At 41.7% G+C, this 21,478-nt stretch overlaps 1 protein-coding gene across 3 annotated transcripts in view; it reads left to right on the plus strand.

Moving 5' to 3' along the window:
- LOC125452515 (KH domain-containing, RNA-binding, signal transduction-associated protein 2-like) overlaps nucleotides 1–13,855 on the plus strand; it is a 507,520-nt gene extending 493,665 nt beyond the window's left edge. For all 3 annotated transcript variants that reach the window (XR_007247568.2, XM_059645528.1, XM_059645529.1), the window contains one exon: nucleotides 10,800–13,855. The gene's annotated coding sequence lies outside the window, so the exon portion shown is untranslated. The remainder of the gene's footprint in view (nucleotides 1–10,799) is intronic.
- The last annotated feature ends 7,623 nt before the right edge of the window (nucleotides 13,856–21,478 follow it).

Genomic DNA, 21,478 nt, shown 5'->3' on the forward strand with positions numbered 1-21,478 from the left:
CGAGACAACTAAACAGATTCCAATTCACAATGGAATCAAACATTGTGCTGGACAAAACATGAAAATAGAGTAAAGGCCACAGCTGGATCAGACATGACCTTATTGAATGGCAGACCAGGCTCAAAGGGTTGAATGGCCTCTTCCTCCTCTTCATTCTGTTCTTATGATCTTATGAATCCTTCTCCAAAGTGAAAAAATTACCCTATTCACTTCAGTCACCATCTTGATTCCTCTTCCAACCTTCATCAGTATACACAGTCAATAATATGAAGATGCAACGATCAGCATCAGATTTACAGTGCTGCTTGGGATCTGATTACAAGGTTAGATAGAAAACTTAGGGATGCAAAACCAGGAAGTAGATCTTTGCAAATTAGCACTCACATTTCAGAGTGCATTTTTTCTGGGATTTGAACAAAGATGCTATCAAGTAACATTCCAGCACAGTCTTTGCCAGGAACAATAACTAACTGAATTTAGGTATGACATTTACACAACTAGTAAACTATAAACTAGACCAGTATGTTCTGGATTGAGAAACTGCTCATTTCTTTCAGATAAGAAAAGATTGTAATTTCAAAAACAAATGCATAGAAAAATTGTATCAGAGATAATAGCAACTGCAGATGCTGGAGAATCCAAGATAACAAAGTGTGGAGCTGGATGAACACAGCAGGCCAAGCAGCATCATAGGAGCAGGAAAGCTGACGTTTTGCGCCTAGACCCTTTATCAAGTTAGCTTTCCTCCTCCTAAGATGCTGCTTGGCCTGCTGTATTGATCCAGCTCCACACCTTGTTAGCTAGCATAGAAAAATGTAGTTTTTGAAAAAGCATAATGAGACACTTAGGTCTGTATAAATGGAGCAAGCTGCTGGTGAGTTGTGCAGTCAATATCATTTGGAATGTACAGAATCATATTATCTATCTCAACATGTAGTATCCTGTATTTAATCTGCCCTTCAAGGAAGGAGAGTTGGCCATGATTTCCGCACACATTTGTCCTATTTTCAGCTGTTCCTCAGCTGAAAGCACGTATATAGTCCAATGGCTGAGAAGTATATAAATGTCTGGTAAATGCTTTAGCTTCGACAAGTGCCCCTTCTACACTGCAAAAGGAGGGTGCAATCGCATGTGTGATTTTTTAAACTAGTGAAGTGAGCACAGAGCTGATTATCATCACTGTGAGACTAAGAAAGACAGAGCTGTCAGATTAGAAAGAGATGAAAAGATAGGTAACGAGATAAATAGATAGATAGCTGTATCCACATATATACATATATAAAAACACATGGCTAGATCTACTATCTATTTGAATGACATGCCCATGTTAGATGTCTGATGTATGTGAATATATTTCATGCAGAGATGTGTAAAGTAGACAGGTAATAGATTAGGATGTAACTTATATGATTAGTGTTGGGCAATAAATGCAGCACACTTCTTATGAATGGTGAAGAAAATGGTATATTTATTACATATATACAATGGAGTTTTCACTTTGGATGCTGTTGACAATGCAGGTACAAACTGCACTTAAGAAAGCCTTCATTTCCACAGTGAAAATGTGGCTCAAGCTTCCACAGAAACCTAGTTTCATATCTACAAAATCCATCATGACCAGCACAGGCAGTCGGCTTCATTTAATTTTGCAAAGAAGCAAAAGTACTGTCAAAAATTATTCCTTAATCTGTTTAGGGATGGTGATCTGGTGATCTGTATGTGACAAACGCACATGGACACGTGCATATATGATTACTTAGGTCAATAGGTTTGAGAACTAAATAGCACTAATGTATTTGAAGGGAAGCCAAAATAAGCACATGAGGAAGAAAGGAACAAAGGATGTGCTGATACGTTTAGATGAAGGAGGCATATGTGGAACATAAACACTGATATCGATATGCTGGATCGAGGGGCCTGCTTCTGTGCTAGAATTTCAATGTAAACAAAACAAAAGGGGGTGGTGAGCCCCAGCCCATTATGTATCTCCACAGACCTTCAATATAATTGAATTGAAAATTGGGTAGATGTATAAAATAGGCAGCTATGTCGCTATACTCCATTTTATACCTTCAAATGGAGTAAAAATCTACACTCAAACATGTAATATTTAGCTCATGGGTTAAAAAAGAAGTGATTATATTTAATTGATGATGGGAAAAGCATTGGCAGGAAAGAGCTTTGGGAGTGATACCTTCTGGATATATGTAAATGATATGTGTAAAGTCACCGTAGTCCTGGCAGACCATAGAGCTGCCCTCTCCATCAGAGAGAGATGACCGGTGATGGTTTAACTTTAAGGTCACTCACACCACAGGTGAGGTCAGGGGCTGAGAAGGAGAATCCTTCTTGGTAACAGCACTCTGCTTTGCAAACCAACCATCCAGCCATCTGAGCTAACCAGCATACAAATGGGCAAATGGTTTCCCCCGTTATTAAGATTTTATAATCCTGTTATTCCATGCCTGTTGTAGAAGAAAATTTAAAATTGTGTAGGCTGATTAATGCTCTCACCTTTTGTCTTGTCCTGTATTTCATCACCTGAGCTCTGCAACGAGATTGCAGCTCGACAACTCCTGCCAGATATCATTGTAATAGTGGAGTGGGTTCTTGTAATATATCATGGGTTTGAATGAAATTATAAACTGTCCCTAATGAGAGAGGTCTTGATTAAAATTTCTTTTAAAGCACTTCAACATACATTGTATTTCAAATGACTGTATGTACTTCATTCTTATTGCTCACAAATTGAGGTCTGTAATATGTGCAATGCTGCTCCAACTCCTCATAATCTTGATTAAGAATATCAAATGCTAACTGGAGAATTCTGTAGGGGGAAAAGAAACATTTGCTTCACTTGGCACATTTAACACAACATGCCTGTGTTGCTGAGCAGTAATGTTGGTGAGATTCCAACATAACTTCCAAGCTGTTTAATATAGAAATTGGAGGCTGCGTTGCACTGAGTGCATAGATCAAGACAGGCCCAATCCATCATGTGATGCTCTGTAAGGTAACAGAGCAGCATTACGGGAATACCTTTGCAGCACAACCACTTTACTGTTTTAACTTCAGAGTAGTAATGCAGCTCACTACATTGGCAGGAAAGCAATTAAATTTGATGATTCGGAGTCCTTTGAGCATTTCATTAATTATTGATTGGCAGCCAAGTGACTGCAGGAGCTTCACTGAAACTAAAACAGCAGAACCTGTACATGCGATTTTTACTCCCACTGCATGCTTGTGTTACAAACATTAGGTGTGCTTGTGGAGTATGATCCCACACATAAAACAAGGATACAGTCTCAAATAGGACCTAGGTCTTAGTTCGGATAACAAGTGTAGGGGACTCATTCACTGGCCTGGGCTCCCTCAGTGTTTTAAGGTTAAAAGTGCCAGATCACAGACTCATTTGTTAATTTCTGAAGGCTGCCTGCTTCACACTTTCCAGGCATGTTGTCACTTTTGACAGCCAAATGTGATAAAGCAGGATAATAGGAGCATGTTACAAGGATGTCCGAACATCTAATTGTACATGGTGTTAGAAGCCACAGGGATGGAGCTCAGCAATCTCTGAAAACCCGCTATAGAATGGGCATCCACAGTTAGTATAAAGCCATGGTTCAGCGCTGGTGATCACTTTGACCTCTGAATCAGAAGGGTGGGAGTTCAATCTTTACTTTGCACACTGCAGCACATACTCTATCTTGACACATGTAGCACTGAGGAAGTGCTGCACTGCTAAATGAGCTCTCTTTCAACTTAATAGATAACTTGTCCTTCCCTGCCTTTTTGTTTCAAAGAGGATCAAAGAAGTTCTTCCAATTTTGCTGGGCCAGTGTTAGTCAATCCCTGAAACAAATGATTCAACCATTATCTGATTATGATTTGTGGGAGTTCACTGTATTTACTACAGTGACAACACTTCAAAAGGTATTCCATTCGGTGTAAGGTTCTGAGTTTTCAAAAGAGTTTAGGTAAATACAAGTCTGTTCTTTACTTCAGCTCTGACAGCAAATCCAAGCTTTTTCTCTAATACTCCTCGGTCTATTACAAACCCCTGTTGTGCTCTGTGTTCCTCACCACTCTGCCCCTAGATGTGTTACTACTCTCTCTCTCTGTCTCACGTGGCTCCTCAGCTGAAATTAAACTCAGTTACAGCTGATCTTCTCCCTCAACACCATTTTTGCAGACTGACTCCATATCCCTTGATATCTTTAAAATCTAGAAATCTATCAATCTTTGTCTTGATTACTAAGTTGCCACAGCCCTCCCAGATAGACATTTCCAAAAAGGCACCACCTTCTGAGTGAAAATTCCACCTCATTTCAGTCCCATGTGTAAAGTTGTTTTTCAGATATAGCCTTTTATACAAACACTTTTCTGGCCACTCCCTGGTAATATCTCAAATAAAAGTAAAGTATCTGGGGATCTGAAATAAAAACAGGAAGTGCTAGAGAAAGTAAGATAACAAAGTGTGGAGCTGGATGAACACAGCAGGCCAAGCAGCATCTCAGGAGCACAAGAGATGCTGCTTGGCCTGCTGTGTTCATCCAGCTCCACACTGTTATCTTGGATTCTCCAGCATCTGCAGTTCCCATTATCTCAGTGCTAGAGAAAGTGTTTCTGGTAGCGTCAGTAGAGTGAGAGACAGAGACAGAGAGTTAACATTTCAAGTCCAGTGCCTGTTGTCCAAGACCTGATAATATCAATGATTGTCGATTTTTCAAACAGTGATCTTTTTTAGCTTAGCTCAGAACAATGCCTTAGCTTTGTTCAGCAAACCTGATAGCTTTATGCATTCTTCTATCTGATGGCCCAAGATTTCCACTTCTCTTCTATGGTTCATTTCCACTTTCTCTCTTCTCTTCCTCGTCTTCTCAGTATTCACTTTCATTACTCTTCATTTGTCTCTCCTTTACTTCTACTCTTGTTATGTCTCCCTCTTCTCTTCTGTTTCTCTCTCTCTCAATGCTATAGCCATTTTGTTTGTTTCATGTAGTCTTTCAGAGGCATGATAAGAAAGATCTTGTATTTCTTCAGGGCTTTACAAGATGATCCAATATCCCAAAGCACATCACAATCAATGAAGAACATTTGGAATGTAATCAGTGTTGTAAAGTTGCAAGTGGAGCAGTCAATTGCCACACAGCAAGCTCCCTAAAACAACAATGTGAGGAAACAATGTGAATCTTATTCAATGCAGCTGGCTAAGTGGTAATTATTGGCCTATGTCACTGGAGAAATCTCCTGTGAAACAGTAGTGATGGGATCTTTTACATCCATCACAGATTGAGGCAGACAGGGAGGTGTGTCCAGATTTTCATTCCTGTATTGGATATGAAGAATATGATAAACTCCTACCTTTTCAAACGCAGCCTTTCAGAAGGTCTGCTTACACCGGTGATTTTTGGTCTGAGAGAGTTGGGGTGCAGGGTAGGTTTGAAGCCACACCAGAAAACTTATAAGGACTGTGGGATTGGAGGCAGCCTCAGTGTGGGTTGTATCTCTTGGCTCCATACAAAAAGCACCTATATGAGAAGTTGGTCCTCAATGTCACAGCAGAGATGACTTTAGGTTAACAGTTTGGGTTAAAGCTGTAAATGTCATGTGTTATCTGACACTGGGAGCAAATGGCCCATCATAGCTTTCTCTATGGGAGAAGTATCATTAGATTGTCATAGAATCCCTACAGTGTGGAAACAGGACCTTTTGCCCAACAAGTCCACACCAAACCTCAGAACATCCCACCCAGACAAATCCCCTTATAACCCACCTATTCTACACATCTCTGAGCACTACAGGCAATTTAGCATGGCCAATCCACCTAACCTGCACATCTTTGAACTGTGGGAGGAAACCGAGCACCCGAAGGAAATCCACGCAGACACGGGGAGAATGTACAAACTCCACTCAGACAGTCACCCAAGGCTTGAATTGAATCCAGGCCCCTGGCACTGTGAGGCAGCAGTGATAACCACTGAGCCACTGTGCCATCCCAAAACTGCTATCTATTCAAAATGTACAGCTATGATCCATTGAGTGAACTCTCAAGACCAGGCATGGAGAAGGCATCATCTTGCCATAGCTACCTGGCGCAGAATTTATGTAGTGATGTAGTTAGTTAGCAAGTTTCATTGGATGAACAATATACTCACTATCTTGCCTTCTTGCCACCCATCTGTCAAGAATGTCCAAGGTATGAAGCCATGAACATGTCCCTCACTTCTGAATGCTACCATGTGATAACAGTGTGAGTGGAAGAAAGCGAACTATCTGTCTGGCAGGAAGCTGTCAGTGGTCACCAAGTATAGCACACTACCCTGGAGTCACAGTCACAACATCCATGGCACCAAGCATCTGTGCACAGCCACACTGTCAGCAATACTCACTAATGAATTGTTAAAGATGATCACTGGATTATTATGACCCTAATTGATGTTTCTACTGTACAAGGCAGTCCTCAAACTGATCTCTAGATTAATAGGTCATATTTTGTTTTGATTTATTTTGTGAGATGGTCTTTCACTGAAATGCAAGTAAGTAATGTTGCAGATCCAGTTTTAACAATAAACCAGAAGATTATTACACAAAAGAAATAAAGATAAAATAGAAAAGGCTGTTTACATATAATAAATTTAGAAACTCATAGCAAAACAAAATCTCAATCACCCCAATAACATCACTTAACAGCATTCAAATTGAAAGAGAGTTTGCTTCTCCATCATATCAATAAATTTGACTTTAATTGTTTATTTCAATTCCTGATCTGAGAGCTTCATAATCTTCTTTGATTATTTGCACAACTGAGCTTAAACTTTCACAGTTTCTAGTTCAGGATTCTAATCAAAAACCAGAATACTTGCAGTAAAATAACTTAGTTCCTAACTGTTCTGAATGAACTCCTTCCTCTTGGAGAAACTATTCTTACGTCCAACCCCAGCCAATTCTTCTGTAAACTGCCTCCTAAAGCTTTCTAAACAATTGTATTTTCTCTAACCAAAACAAAATCAATTTTGATTCTTCTAAAACAAAAGCAAGCTCATGCTTTTCCATATTTGCATTCTCTAATTGTGAAATTCTCACAATAACAATAAACCAACATTATTAATCCAGTAGGCCCCTAGTACCTGCTTTTTGTCAGATATTAGTTTAAAATCATGACTCCAGAAAGATTGACAAGTTAATTATTAAGGTCTCTCTTATACATGGACAAAAATCCCACATGCCACTAGTTCAAAATCCAAATTCTAAAATAAATTATATTGAAATGTATGAATCACACATCTTACATCACAATATGAATTAACACAAAAACAAATATAAGCAATGCAACTTTCCATCTTACGTACTGATTAATAAATGTCACATAAAGGGCCTACAGCAGGGTGTGATGGAATGGGCATCTCCATGATTCTCAGCTCAGGATATTACATGTCTCAGCTGAACAGGTCTAGTGGGGTGCAAAACAGTTCAAACGCCTGCTAGCCATCAAAATCCCCCTTCCACAACGACCAAGGCCTGAGTGAAAACTGGTTGTGGTCTCTGGAGGAGCCCAGCATAGATCATGAGCACAGTGACCTCCTGTGTTCCAGCAAGGGGAGTCACTTGGCACACAGACATGGCAGCACAAGGGAAGGGTCACATTTGTATTGTGCAGGTAATGCATGAGGCGTATACATAGCTGCTTGGCCTTGAAGATTTGTATGTGTTTATAGTACAGGTAGCTATACACATAGCAGATATGAAGAGGCTCCATGATGCACAGGTGCAGTGAAGGTAATAATTCTATACCTACCAAATGTGAGGTTAATTTCTGCTTCCATTACAAAGCGTGAAAAATGCTTCTGTTTGTCATTTATATAAATGATTTGGATGAGAATATAGGAGGCACCATTCGTAAATTTGCAGATGACACCAAAATTAGTAGTATAGTGAACAGTGAAGAAAATTATCTACGATGACAAAGAGATCTTGATCAATTGGGTGATTGGGCTGAGGGGTGGCAGATGGAGTTTAATTTGGTTAAATGTAAGGTATTGCATTTTGCTAATACAAACAAGAGCAGAACTTATATAATTGATGATAGGGCCCTGGGATGGTGTTGTAGAGCAGAGAGATCTAGGGATTCAGGTACATAATTCTTTGAAATTTGTGTCTCAGGTTAACAGGGTGGTTAAGAAGGCATTCATTGCTCAGACCTTTGAATATAGGAGTTGGGACACCACATTGAAAAGGTACAGAAAATTGGTAAGGTCTCTTCTGGAGTAATGTATGCAGTTCTGGTTACTCTGTTATAGGAAAGATATTATTAAACTGGAGAGGGTTCAGAAAAGATTTACCGGGATGTTGCCAGGACTCAAGAACAGAATCTGATGAGTAGTTAGCTTTAGCTTATTTTCAATTCTTTGATGTCAACAAAAGGCTGTTTTCACCTTTCTTTCATTCAGTCTTTCATTCATTGGTTGAGATCATCCTGTTAATGTTCTCAAGGTGTTTTATGTCTCCTTCAACAGGAACTTTGCAGAGAAAGGTGTTAACTGGTGTCTGTCTGATAACTCCACACGAGAGAGAGACACAGACTTTTGTGATTGTTTCTCTCTGCAGGAAAGATGTTTCTACTGCACTGGCCCCACATAAGCAATGGTCACCTGATCCATAACCAATCAAAAAGTTGTCAAGCTGTTGTCTATAAGTTCAATATCGATTGGCTCCATTTTATCTGCTTTCACTTTTGTTGTTCCAGGGAAATTAATATTGTAACCAAAACCAGAATTACTGGTAAAACTGAGCAGGTCTAGCAGCATCTGTGGAAAGAAAACGGAGTTAATATTTTGGGTCGAGTAGCCCTTCTTCAGAACAGATCTTCTTCAGACCCTTCTGAAGAAAGGTCTCTGGACCTGAAACATCAACTCTGCTTTCTCTCGACAGATTCTACCAGACCTGCTGAGTTCTTTGAGCAATTTCTGGTTTTGTTTCTGATTCCCAGTATCTGTAGTTCTCTGAGTTTTTTGGTTTACTAGAAAGCAATATTGTAGATAGCCCTCAATATGCTCCAGTAAATATGATTTTTAACACTGCACTCATCTACATGATCTCATCAGTTTAAAGCAGTGTCTTTTTCAGTCCACAGTCCAAAAATGAAGGAAATGAAACAATTTTATCTTTCTATGTTGATGTTTTGTCACTCACCTGTAAGAAATGAGCAGTCCCCTGCAGTGATTGTGGTATCAAGTCCAAAGATCTTTATGAGGAGGTACATTAACAGGGATGGGTGGAAGACATGTGTTTTCCAGGTGGGACCTCTGGGAAAACTGTTTAGCTGAAGCACCGTCCTGCCAATGGATTCCTGCTGCCCAGTGGCAGCTGACAGCATGTTCCAGCCTCACAGCAGGTCAGTGGATCACAGCCCTGTTACAGCAACAGAGTCTTGTGCTAACCTCATAGTAGTAGATGACTCTCCCTTGGCACTGCCTTCCTGGGGCACAATGTCCTGGGTCTGCACACCCACCCCCAAAGGGGACAGTACCTGGCCCAGTGGAGTCAAATGTAAACCAGATCGGGAAAGGATAGCAAATTTCATTCCCAAAAGGACATGAGTGAACAAAATGAGTTTTCGCAACAATCGGCAATGGTCACTATTAGAATGAGTGGACTTCTTTCTCTCAGGGGGTACTCTGGCAATCCAAGGAAATATACAAAAAATAGACTTGCTTTGATCTGGTCTATACTGCACACAAATTCCTCATGACTGCTTTGTCAAAATCCAGAGGCAGTCAATGCCTCCATCAACCATGAAGACCAGCACCCCTGTCCCCACTTCTGCCCCTGCAAAGACGATAACTGTGATGGCAGTAATTCAGCCTGAGGTCTCAGTTAACATCTCATATGAAAAGCCACAGTTCCAATAGTGCAGCACTCCTTCTGCACTGCATTAGAGTGCCAGTCTAGAATATTGTGTCTTAGCTTTGGTCTTGAACCATAACGTTCTGACCCAGAGGGCAGGATGCTAGCCAGTGAGTCACAGCTGACATTCAAGAAGTTGGCCTTTTCAGTTCTTCCCAAAGAAGGGTGAGATTAACTCTCTGAAGAGGATACTGGGGTCATGACATCTTTATCCGAACTCTTTTCTCTCTGGTCCTCCTGCTCTGTTGTAGTACTGCAGGGAGCACTGCCTTGTCAAAGAAGCAGTCTTTCAGATGCGATGTTTAGTTCAGTGCCAGTCCACTCTCTCAGGTCAGCATTAAACGTCCTATGCCACTATTTTAAAGCACAGCAGTGCTGTCCTGGCAAATATTTTATTCCTCAACCATCATCAGAAAAAGCAAATTCTCTGGTCATTCTCACTTGCTGTTTGTGGGATCTTGCTGCTTACAACTTGACTGCTCCATTTCCTACATCGTGGCAGTAACTATATAGAGACTCCTGGCAATTCAGAGCTTCAGTAAGTGCTGAGAAAAGAGAGAAACTGGGAGACAAAGGTTGTGCCTCTACCAGAGTTCACTTTCCAAATAATTAGCAGCCACTTTCATCTGTAAAATTGTTGTTCTCTTTGAGATTTTAAATTCTTGAGGTTCAGTCCTGATGAATACAAGATGAAAAGCTTCCTCAGTAATTATACTTTAAAAAACATACTTCATTGGCTATAAAGCCAATTGTTGAGATGTCCTGAGGTTATGAAAGACACTATTTTGGAAATATAATGACAAGGTACCTGAATCTTACTTAAAATGTCCCATGTTTTTAAATGTCTTTGAAGGTGATGCACTGTATTTCATTGTCATTTTGTCTCCCTGTAGGTTCTTCACAGTTTGCTGACGCAGGATAGAGTATCTCAACAACCTCTCATCCGGAATGACATTGCACTCCTTGCAACCAGATCAAACTTGGTCACTGGTGACTAAGTGGGTGAGGAATGGGCTGTAGGTAAAGCACGTTAGAGGAGAAACAGACAAAAGTGACAGTTTTGAGCAGGTTTTGCCCATGCCCTGATTGAGGGACCGGACATGCCTCCAGAGACAGGTTAATTGACGAGGGCACAGTATTAGCTTCTACCTTAGTATCTGATATAAACAGCATTTCACAGGTATCTAAAACTGTGCAATAAGGCACTCTTGATTCTAATACAATGCTCTGGAAGGATTTCCTCTACTGTAAAATTACATAACACAACAGGCACGCTTAAAGCAGAAAAACACATCAGCATTTGTATAGCCCCTTTCATGTGATTTAATGTCCCAATGTGTTTCTAAGAAGACTTAAAAAGAAATTTGATCATATGGAAATATCAGGACAGGTGATGAAAAGATTAATCAAAGAGGAAAGTTTTAAGATGCATTTTAAAGGAAAAGAGAGAGACCGAGAAGTTTAGAGCGTGGCTGATGGAGCTTAAGAGCCCAGGGAGCTAAAGGGAAAAACATTAAAGATGGAATGATTAAGGCCAATGAAGTGCAAGAGGCCAGAATTGGGAGGAGGCAACAGACCGAGTGCAAAACTGTGTTCACTCACCGGATTTATGACTGCTGCCTTCCAAAGAAAATCAAATATTGCAGTTTATCTCCCTCAAACTATTCAAGGAATCCCAAAGCTTCATACGCATATCTTTTGGAGCTGTAGTCACTGTTGTAAAGTAGGAAACACAGCAACTGTCTGGCACAAAGCAAGATGCCACACTCAGCAGGTGAAATATTTCAGTGACATTGGTTTTGGCAGTAAACACTGGCCAGAATACTAGGAGATCTCCCATAATCGCTTTTGAAATAGTTCATGGGAACACCACCACGTGCGAGTTACCCTCACCATCCTGACTTGCAAATATATCACTATTCCTTCAATGCTCTTCTGCCTCATGCATTTCATCGCCACTTATTGTCTTACCTGGTCCTGTATCGGTGGCTACATCCAACAAAAACACCTCAAACAATAGGGACAATCACTTTAGAATCCTTCTCATGGAGCTTGCAATGACTTGCACAGCCACACTGGGCATAGTCTCACCTGCACTCTGCCTGCATGAGACTTCCCAAGTTGGCATCGGGAACAGTGCCATTGGAAGCACTTGATTGTTCTGCTTCCACCTTCTAACAATGTGGACTGCTGGATAATCAAAGCACAGTTAAGAGCTCTCCTGCATATCAGACCCTGCCCGCACCTTGATAGATTGGAAACCTTTCCTGTCCAAGTTCACATCAAAGTCTTGAATAGTTTGAATCACTGCGAGGTCCCTCAGTGACACTTTAGGCACTCCTTCCTTAGAATGGTGTGACAAATGGTAAACGCCCTGTCCCATTTCATGTGATTTCCCTGTTGCCTTGGAAACATCTTGATGTGGACACGGGCAGGGAGAGTTTCCAATCCATCAAAGTGCAGACAGGAGAGAGCTAAGCAATGTTTGATTGTCCAGCAGTCCACAGTGTTGGAAGGTGTTTTAGAAGGTGCCTCAGAAAGAGCAAACAAATGTGGCATTAGTTTTTCATTTGACACAGAAATGAACAGCAGCTGTGGGTCATCTGAAAGGCCTACCCAGAAATCCAATACAGATTGTTATGGCTTTCACAGCAGAAGAACGATGCGTTCCATTCTGTTCCCTGGACAGAGTCACTGCCTGTTCACTGAAGCAAGCACACTAGACTCAGGGAAAATAGGGACAGAGACCAGTGAATAAAGAAAGGCTTTCAGAACCTCAATATTTTAAAGACATTCATTGAAAACTTATCCAGGACACCGCTGTCCTTCTTCAAAATAGCCATTGTAAATATGGATTCTGTTCATCACGTAAAAAGGGAGGCAGAGATCTTGGTTTGGCATTTTTGAAATTTTGTATTGCTTGTTCAGTTTGACAGTGTCTTATCTCATCAAATGGGAATAACGGAGAAAGAATATCTCAAAAGCAGTGTTGTACAAATTGCTGGAAAGTTAGTATCTTCCAGAGCATTGATCCCACTCAGGATATTGGGCAATGAGGCCAAATATCCAGGTCAATTTAGACTATCCAAGCTGTGTGCAAGACACACCTGAGAATTTGTTATCTAACCAAGGTGAACACAATTTCTCTACATTTCAATTCTACCCTCTCAAAGCGAACTGCTGCTTTGTTTGCACTTTTACTGGTCTTGTAATGCTACATCACTACATTGGTAACTTGTGAATCAGCATGTCAAAAATACCCAAAATGCTGACCACTCAGCCAGCCCAGATTTTGGGAAGGATGACTAAGAAGAATTCCTGCCACACTCTACCATAAACTGCCTCAGATTAGGTATTCTTGTTAAAAGTTTAACAAGGAGGAAAGGTCTGGGTTGGTTTAGTGTTTTTCAAAGAATGCAGAACACAGAAACAGGGCACTTGGACCAACTGATCTATATCAGGGTTTATATTTCCATTTACACCTACTGTCCATCCTCATGAACTTCCCAAGATTCTCCGCAAGTGTAGCTATGTTGTTCATCTCAATTACTCCGTAGTGAGTTCCTCATTCCAACTGCTTGGCTAGAGACATTATTTCCTGAATTTTCACTGGATGTGTTAGTGACTGTCTTATATGCATGGTCCCTAGGTCTATACTTCCCTTCACGAGGAAATGTTTTCTCTATGTCCATTGAACTGTTTTCTGATTTTATAACCTCTAGAGGCTCAAATATCTATGTTCGTGTCGAATCACTAAGACATCAATAATTCCCTTTCTCTCCACAATGTCTTACAACTTGGATTCTGTTTGTTCAGAGTGCGGTATCTCAGTCCTCAAGAGAATATTAGGGTGGACTATTCACTATCTGACCATTAGTTGCCTGAAGGTCCTGGCTATTCAATAAATGTAATGTGGCTGATGCAATGAAATCACTGTCAACAAATTAAAGCTGCCTTCCACCCAGCTCCACTGATTTCTGTTTTTAATTCAAGGAAGAGAATGGGACAGACAACACTGAAGGGCAAGTAAAGCAGATGGCAGAGTATCTGTAAGGACAGCACAGATTCACATTGCAAATGTCAAAGCACTTGTGGAAGACCCACCCACAAATATCTCTCATGGCAGTGCAACACACAGTACAGTAGGGAACACAGGACAATGATCAATGAAAGAGAAGCTTTCACAAGTGTGCAATGTCCCAGAGTACTAATGTAATAATGTAATCCGATGTCCATTCATTGACTCTATCCTGAACTGGTTCTGCTCAGCAGCTTTGTTTTTGGTCACTGCTGGTGTGCTATTGCCTTCGACTCTTGGGGACAGGGTGAAGAGGCAGATCTCAGGTCTGTCCCAGCCACAGTATTTTCATTATTCTGAACTACGTGGTAGCCATCTTGCCAACTGAGCTAAGTGGCCTCTTTGTGGCAACAGAGTAAGCACACATTGTTTATAGCAAGATGATGGCATTGCCCCAGTAATCTGGTCATTTCATACTTGTTCTTGGACCAAAGATAAATATTGACCAAGTCATGAGTGAGAACTGCCTTCCTCTTCTTCACAAACTGCCAATGGAACCATTTACACCCATGTGAAGGGGTGAGCAGGGCTTTCTGTTTACTGTTTCATCTGAAAGCCTGCAGCTCAAAATTGAAACACCAGAGTTAGATTACATGTTCAGGTCTCTGAAGCTGAATGACAAAGCCACAAGCCTCTCACTTGGAGATGAATATGTTTCCAACTGAGCCAAGATAGGCCTCATCCTTTCAGGTAGGCCCCAGCACTGCTTAGAGGTGGGCCCAGAATTTCTTAGACTGGGTGTTGAATTGAATGAGGGAACAAATTTTATCCTTTTCCTGTTAGTTACAAAATGGGTAAGAATTGGTGACTACAATTGAAATGAAGCCTTACAGCTGAGTTCTACAGAGGCTGAGAGCTACATCTCCCTTTTCAGATTTTGAACAATCTGCAGTGTCTATCTAAAAGTTTGAGGAGTAAAAGCTGGTATTGATAATAATAGCAGTTGAACACTTGACATTTGATTTTTTTTGTATTTTTCAATAGATCCAAATGAACAAGCTGACATCTTCATTAGAAGAGGAATATGCCACGCTGCATCAAATCATCAAACTCCATTAATACATTTTCTAGCCTGTTGCTGTTTTAACAATATTCAAAAAGTTATTGAAAATTAATTGATTACATTTGGCAATCACTAAAAAAGACTAAAGTGCATTACAGTTATTATTTTTCAGGAAGATAACCTGATTCTGTGTTTCTAGGCAGAAATAAATCACAGTATTAGAAAAATTGTTTATTAGACATGTAGACACCTCAAATGCAGCAACCTTGGGACCAGGCCCTGCCATTTTTCAGAACCTGCCGCTTGTTGAACGAAATAAAAACCTGAAAGAACTGCAGATGCTGTAAATCAGAGACAAAAGTAGAAATTGCTGGAAAAGGTCAGCAGGTCCGGCAGCATCTGTGGAGAGAAATCAGTTAACAATTTAAGTTGAGTGACCTTTCCTCTTCATTCTGAGGAAGGGTCACTTGACCGGAAACGTTTCGTTTCTCTCCACAGATGCTGCCGGACCTGCTGACCTTTTCCAGTAATTTCTACTTTTGTCACTTGTTGAAACGAAATTGGAACAACTCAAAGCAACAAATGTCTAAATCAGTCACTCCCTAAACTTTACTGCCTGGATCAGATGGTGGTGGGGGATAAGAGGCAAGGTTCACTAAGGCACACAGTTAATGGAAACTGTCAGACACATAAAGCAGGTAAATAGTTGACAAACTACCACACTAGTGCAGCAACACTTTGAACTGTGTTGTATACTGTGATCCACTCAGTAGGCACCTCGTTTTTTTCAGGCACTATCAAATTTTGTGTATCCCTCCCCATATCATGAAATCTTTCAGCAGAGGGGGAGGCCATTCAGCCTAGTGTCTACAAACCCTACAAACATTCCTCATTCAATTCTTTATCCAATTCCCTTTTGAGCGTTATTATTGAATCTGCTCTGCTGCCTTTTCAAGCTCTACTTTCCACATTATTACCCTTTTACTGTGTAAGAAAAGATTCACACTTCTTTTGTAACTCTACATTCTCCATGCATCTGAATTCCCTTCCCTAACCTCTGTACCCTTGCCCCTTCCTATACTTCTCTGACCACTCACCCTGTCCCTGATAAATTTCCCTCCTCCTCCTCTCCTGTAATTCCCCACCCACTTCCCTTGATATCTCTTATGCTTCCCTCCCAATTTCCCTCCCCTTCTGTAATTCTCTCTCCCTCCCACTCCCCTACCCCTGCCCCTCATTTACTTTCCTCCCCACTCCCATCCCTCCAGTCTACAATGGGACTACATTTGAAGGATCTTGGTCAAGTTAATTTTCCATGACAGTGATGGGGTGTTGACAGTGCAGGTGCTATCATGCTGAACTGAATGTTTGAAGAGGAAAATTGTGACATTTTTGTACCTTCCTCCCGTACCCTTAATTAACAGGACTTACTGCAGCATTCCCCCAGCTCTGGAGTTACGTGCATCACCGGTAATGATGATAATATCAATGGCCAGCTGGCAAAGAATTTGTTGGAATCATTGTTCATTGGGACATACTCTCTAACTCATCAAATCCACTCCATTAATTCGTTTAATCAACTTAAACACTTCAATTAGATCACTCCCTCATCATTTATTCTTGAGGAAATACAAGCCTACTCTGCCCTGTTCTCATTATTTAACCTTTTAAACCCCAGTGTCATTGATGATTAGTGACAGAACCTTCCTAGGTTTCTCCGTGAGCAAATTCAGCCATAAATGTCAAGACAGAGAACCCATCTGGATGTCACCCAAAGCTTATGAACTCAAGAATGGGCAAATGTAACATTTGTTTTACCTCCCTAACACAGAAGAATGGAATTACAATTATTTAGCAGATTTTTATTTTAATTTAACTATTTTAACTGATTCGCAATACTGTAGTTTATCTCATGATTTAACCTGTTACACACAAACACTCAGTGATACATCAATACTCGCGTATACACTCACAAACACACATGCACAATCACAACTACACACACACATTCATACATCGATATATAAACACACACACTTACACATTGATTCTCACACAAACACACTCATTTGTTCACACTCACAAACATAAACTCAAACATACGCTCACTCACTCACATAAACACACATGCACATAGATACATTCTAACAAAATAAAACCGACTGGACGTGATTATAACACAGATAGGTTTTCCCACCAGAACTGTGCAGTGAATTAAAAGTTTCATTTTGACTCTGTAATGAATCATCTTGCTCTGCCCTTTCTCCACAATCCTGCAAAATGTCCTTTTTAATTATATTTCCAATTTCCCTTTCAAAGTTATTCTGCTTCCAGCACTGTTTTTCAGTCAGAGCTGCCCCGAACATAATACTGTGCTGTGTCCGAACATTTCTCCTTATTTCCTGAGTTTTTTTTTGCCAGTTGTCATAAACTTGTGCCTTCTGGTTACTGGACAATCAGTTCCTTTTTAATCAAAAATCTTTCAGAATTTTAAACATCTCTAATAAATATTCTCTTTGCTATAAGAAGGACAATCCAGTTCCTCTAACTTCTCCACACAACTCCTTCCAAACCCACAACCACTTCCATCTAGAAGGGCAAGGGCAACAGATGGATGAACACCTCACCACCTGCAAGTTCTCCCCTGAGCCACTCGCCATCCTGACTGATTTTAGTCCATTCATGGAATGATAGCATCGCTGGCTAGGCCAGCATTTATTAGCCATCCCCAATTGTTAAGGGTCTGTAATTCTGGAGTCACATGTAGGCCAAACCTGGGTAAGGATGGCAGTTTCCTTCCCTGAAGGACATTAATGTACCAGATGGGTTTTGCCTGAAATCAACATTGGATTCATTGTCATCATTGGACTCTTAATTCCAGATATTTATTGAATTCAAATTCTACCATCTGCCATGGTGGGATTCGCACCCAGGCTCCCAGAACATTGTCTAGGTCTCTGGATTAATAGTCCAGCGATAATACCACTAGGTAATTGCCTCCTCTTGGAGGTATATCACTGTTCCTTCAGTGTTTCTGGCTCAAAACCCTAGAGGTCCTTCTCTAATGGGGTTGTGAGTGTCCCTATACCCTAAGGGCTGCAGTGATTCAGGAAGGCAGCTCATTACCACCTCCTCAAATGGCAATGGACAATAAATGCTGGTCTTGCCAGAAAAGTCCACATCCTGTAAAACAATAATTTTAAAATACTGAAGTGTCTCACCTCTCATTTGGTATTGAAAATCTTCTTTCTACCTTATTCAAAACCAACATTCTTTCTTTATCATGGTTTCCAAAATTGGCCAGAAAATGTCAGGTGAGGCCTAATCAACAACAGCAACAAATTGTATTTATATAGGAGATGGCAAGAACTGCAGATGCTGGAGTCAGAGATAACCCAGTGTGGAGCTGGAGGAACACAGCGGGCCAGGCAGCATCAGAGGATCAGGAAAGTTGGCGTTTTAGATTGGGACTCTTCTACAGAAATGGGAAGTCAGGGGGCGTTTGGAAATTAATAGAGAGGAAGGGTGGGACTGTGGAAAGGTAGGTGGGATGGCATTAGGTGAATGTAGTTAAGGAGTGGTGAGGATTGACCAGTGGGATGGTGGGAGAGAAGATGGACGGGTTGTGTCAGGTCCAGGAGGCAGGAGGAAGGATTGGTAGGGCCGGGGAAAGGTAGGTCAGGTGGTGATAGGTTGGATGCAGGTAGAAAGTAGTGGGGATTGGTCAGCGGGAAGGGGACGATGGATAGTTGGGGTAGCAGATGGACAGGGGCTGCGTGGTGTCTCAGTTAGCACTGCTGCCTCACAGTGCTAGGAACCCGATTTTGATTCCAACCTCAGGTGACTGTCTGTGTGGAGTTTGCACATTCTCCCTGTGTTTGTGTGAGTTTACTCTGGGTGCTCCAGTTTCCTCCCACAGTCCAAGTGGATTGGCCATGCTAAATTTCAGGCTAAGTGGATTGGCCATGCTAAATTGCCCATAGTGTTCGGGGATGTGTAGATTGGGTGGGTTGTAGGGGAATGGGTCTGGTTGGGATGCATTCAGGGCCATTGTGGATTTGGTGGACTGAAGGGCCTGTTTCTACGCTGTGGGGATTCTATCATTCTATGATCTAGGTTGTGTCAGGTCAAGGAGGCAAGGATGAGAGGGTAGTTTGGACATTTTGCATGTGGACTCAAGGGGCAACGTCTCGTATTCCGCCTTGGGACCCTACAGCCCAATGGCCTTAACGTAGAATTCACCAGTTTTAAAATTTCCCCACACCCAGTCTCATCCCAAGTCCAACCCTCCCTCTTATCCCCACCTCCTTGACCTGACACAACCTGTCCATCTTTCCCACATATCCTCCCTGTCCTTCCCACCGACCAATCCCCATTACCCTCTACTTGCATCCAACCTATTACCATCTCGCCTACTTTCCCAAGCCCCACCCCTCCTCCCTATTTATTTCTCAACTCCCTCCCCCTGCTCATTTCTGAAGAAGGGCCCTGACCTGAAACATCAACTTTCCTGCTCCTCCGATGCTGCCTGGGCTGCTGTGTTCCTCCAGCTCCTCACTGTGTTGTGTTTACATAGCGCCTTTAACCAAATTACATATTCTAAGGCCCTTCATAGGAACATTATAAGGCAAAGCCTGATACCAAACCACAGGATATAAAAGATTAGTTAACTCAAAACTTGTTCAAAGAGGTTTTAAGGAGTGTTTTGAAGAAGGAAAGTGTGGTAGGGAGTTAGAGGGATGTAGTGAGAATTCCAGGGAGGAAGGGCCAAAAGAACTGCAGGCACTTCTACCAATGCTGGAGTAACTAAAACTGGGGCTTCTCAAGAGACCAGGATTTGGGGACCACAAACACCTTGGAGTCTGGAGCAGATTGCAGAGGTAGGGAAATCCCTTTCCAAGAAAAACCACAAGGAAAGGAGATAGGATCCCACATCAGTACCTCACCAAAACATTACCACCAAGCCGCTGACATGCAGACAGCAAATAAGCTAATGTATGTATGTTGCTTTATTTGTTTTCAATATTGACTTCCTCCATTCCCAGCTACTGATTTATGATTGTGGGCATGTTTGCATTACAAAGCACCTTTTCACCATTCTCTGTGAGTTCTGAAATCCAATCATCTAAAAATAAGTATATGGTGCTCCTCACAAATTCAGGATGGCCTGAAGTACTTTACAAACAATGAACAAGCTTGAAGTGTGGTTTCTGTTGTAATATAAGAGTGTAGCAACCAATTGTGTGCACAGCAAACGCCACATAAACAGCAGGTTGAAAACCATCAACTCATGCCCCCACCCCTCCCTTCCACAAATCCAACCTCTCTCCAGATGGTGGTGTGCACCGTAACCCTCTATCTGCTCCCTTTATCCCATGATCAGACAGCCCCTGACTGACCCACCACCACTCCCATACTCGTCTCTGCTTGACTGCGGCCTTTGCCACTCAGACAAGCGAGAGACCGAGGGAACAATAAAGTCAATTTTTAACTGCAGGACATCCTGGAAAACCTAGCCTTTCAGTTTTCTGGCCCGTGACCTCTTTACCCCACACCAAATATTGTTCAATGACTGGGGCCAGACAGTTCGCCAAGCTAAGGTACCGACTCACTCGAGACAGAGTAGTGGAATCTTGTTGCTTTAAAATACCGAAGGATACAGAGCCTTGGCAGCAATGCCATGGTCTGTCCCACCTTCCAAGAGGCCACCTCCGAACCAGGCACCTCATCCAAATAAGATTAGCATTAGCAACAGGATGTTGCAAGCCCATTTTGAGTGCCCAATGTAGGGAGGAACAGTAGAAGTGTGGACAGCCACTGTTGGAGAGGGATTTACACCCTGAACTGACAATTGAGTATAGTGGAAGAGAGGAGGGGAGGGCATGATTGCCTCTCCACTCTTGGTTGGGCCAGCAGCTATAGCCTAGCCATTGATCAATTCCCCTCGGACTGTGCAGCATGGGGTCATTGGTGGGCGAATGAGAACAGAAGACTGTACCCTCTCCTCAGTCAGCCCAAGAGTGAGCACTGCATTACTCCTAGAAGGTACCAACTGCTGCCAATCAAACCTTACCTATGGCAAGATTGCCACCAGAGGCAAAAAGCAAATGGACTATGCCCACACCCTGGTAAGTATATCTATTCCTGGTTCTGCCTTTGAGTCAATCTCCAAGAGGCCAGGAAGATCCCTCCCAGTGAGAGTGACTAGTATTGAGTTATCCTAATGCAAATCATTTTTCCCCCAAAAATAACAATATTGATTATGGAAAATGAGTAATTTCAGTTCTGGTATCAAGTCATTTCTCGCACAAAAGGAGGCCATTCAGCCCGTTAAGTCCATGCTAGTTCCCCATGGAGAAATGAAGTTAGTTCCACTACCCCACAATCCTCAAGAGCTCATCCAATTTCCTTTTGAAATCTCCATCTCTGCTTCTACTCCCTCTCACAGACAGTGAGTTCCAGATCATTAAAGTTACCATAGCCCTACCAGA

The sequence above is a fragment of the Stegostoma tigrinum genome, chromosome 4 (assembly GCF_030684315.1).
Source record: "Stegostoma tigrinum isolate sSteTig4 chromosome 4, sSteTig4.hap1, whole genome shotgun sequence".
Lineage (NCBI taxonomy): Eukaryota > Metazoa > Chordata > Chondrichthyes > Orectolobiformes > Stegostomatidae > Stegostoma > Stegostoma tigrinum.